Below are 5,263 nucleotides of genomic sequence, written 5' to 3' on the forward strand. Positions count from 1 at the left end.
TTCTTCGTTACTGAATCTCGCTTTATAAATACGCGTTCTAAGGCAGCCCGACCTTGCTTCAAACAGTAAAGCGCTTCCCCTTGAATTATCATAAAACCTTTCCCTCCTTATTTCGTTTTTTTCCCTTTCGGTAGTTACTCAGAGCCGGTTTCTTTTCCATCGCTGCCATCCAATAAGTCCTCTCCGCCTCTCTGACCTTCCGCTTAATGCTCCTTATTGCCATATCGCCCGCACTGCTAGCCGTATATTTACTGGTGAGCCTCCTAGTTCTTTTCTCCACTGCGTGTCAACGCTTTTTTCTATACAAATACCTGAAAACCTTCTCTGCCCATCTACTCTTCTTCATTTTCCTCAGCCTCTCTTCGAATCTCATTTTGCTCTGAGCTTCCCTCACTTCAAAGCCTGTCCATCCCATATCACCCTTTACAGCCTCATTTGTCGTCTTCCCGTGAGCGCCCAACGCGAGGCGGCCCACCGTCCTTTGATTTACATCCATTCCTGATTGTACCTCTGACTTCATGCACACTACTGAGTTCCCAAATGTAAGCCCCGGGACCATCACACCCTTCCACAGCCCTCGAAGCACCTCGTACCTATTGTACCCCCATTAAGCTCTGTGCTTCATAACTGCAGCATTCCTCTTTCCCTTTGCTACCGATGCTTTCTCTTGTACCTCCATGTATCTATCCCCCTCATTTACCCATACTCCGAGGTACTTGTACTCGCTTACCCTCGGTATTTTTTGGCCCTGTATAAAGACCTCATGGTCTTCGTGATCATTGAATACCATCAAGCCACATTTTGTTGCACTAAATCCTAGTCCTAGAGCCTCACATTCCCTTCCGCATATATCTGCCAGTCGCTGTATATCATCTTGACTGTCCGCAAATAAGACAATATCATCAGCATAAAATAGACCTGGAAGCTTCTGCTCAACCATCGCTCCGACCTGTTTGTGTGACAAATTAAATCCAATGTTGCTACCTTCTAGCGCTTTTTCCATCCTCACCATGTACAGCATGAATAACAGCGGGGACAAAGGACATCCCTGTCTCAGCCCCTTGCTAATTTCAACGCTGTCCTTGCTACTTATTCCTTCCCACTCTATACAAACTGTATTTTCTCGGTATATTTCCCTCAAAAGCTGTATACAGTCGTCACCTATGCCCACTTCTTTCAGTATATCCCATAAAATTTCCTGATTAACGTTGTCATACGCCCCGGTAATATCTAGATAAGCTACGTATAAGGGCCTGTTTTCTATTTTCGATATTTCTATACACTGGGTAAGAACAAACAGATTATCGTCTAACCGCCTGTCAATTCGAAATCCATTCTGAAGTTCTCCCAAAATATCATTTTGTTCTACCCACGCTTCTATTTTTAATTTTACTGCCTGCATCGCCAACCTGTATAGCACCGATGTAATGGTTAGCGGTCTATACGAGCGAATGTTATCCTTTTCTCCCTTGCCTTTATAGATTAAGTTCATTCTACTTTTTCGCCAACTGTCTGGTATTTCCCTCTCCTGTAAGCACTTTTCTACGGCTTTCAGCAGTGCTTCTTTAGTTTTATGTCCGAGTTCGTTAATGAGGCTGACGGGAACCCCATCTAAGCCCGGAGTAGTGCGCTTAGGAATTTTTCCTTCGGCCTTCTTCCAATTGAAATTCTCTAGTACTACATCTTCGTCGGTTGCACTCCTTTGCGTACTTTTACTCACTGGGGGAATCCACTAGGCGACCTTTTTAAACGAATCAGCTGTTATCTTTCGGATGTAACCTAGCGCTTCATACCTTTCCAATTGATTTCCTCCTTCATCTACCATATGTTGTTGCATTGTGACAGACTTCCTACCCAGCGCTTTTAGGTGGCTCCAAAATATCCTAGGCGCGGCCTTCTTCTTTTCGCGAATCTCTGTCATCCAGCGTTCACTTTCACCTTTAATTTTTGCCTCGACTAATTTCTGCACAATGGATTTTTGCTCTAAATATATTTCCCATATTTGGTTGACTTCGTCCTGTGGCCGCTTCTCCTTTATTGCTTGTCTGTGCTCCCGTGATGCCTCACGTCGCTTCTCGATCGCCTCCCGGATTTCTTTGTTCCACCAACTTTTTGGCTTTCTCTTTCCTTTCCAACAAATAGTTTTCTTCTCTTTTTCCATTTCCTTCGTGATTACATGTAGCAGCTCACTATACTTCCAGTCTTTGCCTGGTAGTTCGTCTACTTTTTCCTCGACTCTTGCGGCTATATTTGTTATTAGTTTGTCATTTAGATACGAGCTGCCAAACTTTGATTCTATGTTCTTATTTTCAGTTTTATATCCCATTTGTAATATTATGCGTTTATGATCACTACCCAAGCTGTTAATGCCTTCCTCGTCTATTCTCATCTCTCTAAGTTTGTCATATATTCCTTCTGTCATGAGACAATAGTCAATGCTCGATTGCCGGTTTCCGACTTCCCACGTGATCTGCCCCTCACACTTAGGCCCCACGTTAACTATCTCAAGACTACGTTGCTCGCAGAGATCTAGCAATAACTTGCCATTGGTGTCTGAATATCCGTCAAGGTCATGAATGTGAGCGTTCATGTCCCCTAGAAGGATTATTTCGGCATCATGACCAAATTCTTTAATATCGGTGCTTATGCATTTCACTATCTCCAGATTCTTTTCTCTGCAGTTATTCCCTGTCCACAAGTAAGCTACACCTAGCCACGTTTTCTTTCCACCTACTGTGCCCGAAACCCACATGTGCTCTGAACACGTTTGTTTCACTCTCTCCCATTTTGTTCTGCTATGAATTAGCATTCCAACACCCCCACCTCTCCTTTCTGAGGTGATCCTGTTACATCCTTCCCAAATATAATTGTCAATATGTGGTGGCTCTTCCAAGTCTCTAAGGTGTGTTTCTGTAACCGCATAAACACCTATATGTTCCTTGTTTAACTGTTCCTCAATCTCTAACCATTTTGCCTTTTTTCTGCCACCCTGCATGTTTATGTAACTAATTGCAACACGCGCCTTCTCCCTTCTTTTACCTTTTCTCTGGTTTCCCCCTGGTTGTTTTCCTCATTACAAGCTACCGTGGGCACCGAAGGGCCCGCGTGCCCCCCAAAAAAGCTACTGCGCGTCCTGCCAGTCGCCAGCCCACCTCATGACCAAGCCTCTTATCGAAGTGAATTCTGTCTCTTTGGAAACCGCCCCACCTGTGCACCTCCCTGTTTATATCCACTACCTCGAAGCCCTTCTCTCGACTAATTCGCCATATCTCTTTGGCACGAAAACCTCACGAAAAGCGCCCTCTCGCAGTAGTCGGGCGCGCGAGGCTCCGAACATTTTTCTGCTGGGGAGCGCGGCGATTGGCACGGCCGGAGAGAAACCCGCCTGCGCGCAATCTCGTGTTGAATTCCAATGGCAGAGTCGGAGAAGCGGATGGACTCTGCGAGCGAGCAATCGACTCTGGCGTAGAGCAACGCCTCGAAATCCGCGATTGGAACACAATCCGCGCCGCCGGAGCAAACATGGGAGCACGGAGGAAGTGGAAGTGCGTGCAGTTATTCCACTCTGCGCTGTCGAATTCCCGCTCGTACACGGCAGTTTCAGCGTCGCTGTCACTAGCCGATGAATCGCTCGTGCAGGAACTCGAGTTTTCTGACTTGGAGCTGTCGCTATCGATCAGTGGAAGCAATGCCGCACGATTTGTCAAGACGCCCATGTCAATACACGCGACAACGGCAGCGCCCCCAAGCTGACAAATGTGTTAAACGCCACGCCGAGTCCCAGTCCACTCCGCCGATTTTGGCGGTGCAACTCTGCTCCACGGAGTGACTCGATCCCGCTATGAATCCGCTCCGACTCTCCCATTGGAACACACTTGCTCCAAAAGGAGAAAAAGAAGAAAAGCTTGCTCCAAGATTGAAACTCAACATCGGACGCCATCAGTTCGGGGACGCGCTCGCGGCGCTTGTTTGGCCACTGTCATGTTTTGCCGTTTATAAGTCGATCGTGCAGGATGAACAGCGCGGCACTCACTGTACATTATACAATTACTTTCTCGGCTCTCTCTCAGCATGGTCTTTGACTGTGCGTTTATCTTTGGAATGCAAACGGCTTCCTTCGAACAGCTCGTCTCGTCCGCTCCCAGGCGCAAGCTCCTCGTGGCTTCGGTTACACGACCTTGCTCTGCTTCCTAGAGGTCAGCTTGGATTCAAGGTCGAGGCGCGGCGACGCGCGGTCCGGACGCGGGGGATGCGATCACAGAGCTTCCACGACTAAATTGTCCTGGAAGCTTCTGGCGATCCTCGGGCTCCCCGCGGGTCGCCAGAACCGTCCATCCCGAGAAAAACGAACTCCAACCGGAAGTGCGCCGCGGGGGGGTCGGAGCAACCCGAGAAAAACGAGCGTGCTCTGGCTGGCTCTGGCAGCCCGCGGGTAGCCAGTAGTGGAAAATCGAAGAGCCCCACAGGCAAACACCTCTTGCTTCCCGGAACCTTGCGAGGGGACAGTGGCGGTCGGTTCACCATTACTTTAACGACCGACACCGCGGTTCCGGCTCGCTGAGTGTGGGGAGATGGCGCGAAGAGCTACAACACCGATATACGGGGGGTGTTCAATAAAGATTTCCCCTGACCTACTTCCTGTGGACGGAGAGCAACGAAACTTTGCAGATTTATTAGTCCATCTAGAGTGTAGTCCTTCTCTACATAGGTGTCACCCAGGGACAAACACTTCTCCCATCTTTATATGCAACTGTAAACACCTCGCATTCATGTGGGAGGTGTTTTGTACACCTCTGTTGTGTACATAGGTCTGAAAATTAATATGCATAAAACTAAAGTAATGTGGAACAATCTTGGCAGAGAACAGCGCTTTGCGATAGGTGGTGAGACACTGGAAGTTGGAAAGAAGTACGTCTACTTAGGACAGGTAGTAACCGCGGAGCCGAACCATGACAGTGAAATAACTAGAAGAATAAGGATTGGATGGGGCTCATTCGTCAAGCATTATCAAATCTTGAATAGTAATCTACCACTATCCCTCAAGAGGAAGGTATAAAGCAGCTGCATCTTACCGGTACTTACCTACGGAGCAGAAACCTGGAGACTTACAAAGAGGGTTCAACTTAAATTGAGGACGACACAGCGAGCGATGGAAAGGAACATGATAGGTGTAACCTTAAGAGACAGGAAGAGAGCAGAGTGGGTCAGGGAACAAGCGGCCGCGTTAAGGATATCATAGTTGAAATCAAGAAGAAGAAATGGA

The sequence above is a fragment of the Rhipicephalus sanguineus genome, unplaced genomic scaffold (assembly GCF_013339695.2).
Source record: "Rhipicephalus sanguineus isolate Rsan-2018 unplaced genomic scaffold, BIME_Rsan_1.4 Seq1265, whole genome shotgun sequence".
In the NCBI taxonomy this organism is placed as follows: domain Eukaryota; kingdom Metazoa; phylum Arthropoda; class Arachnida; order Ixodida; family Ixodidae; genus Rhipicephalus; species Rhipicephalus sanguineus.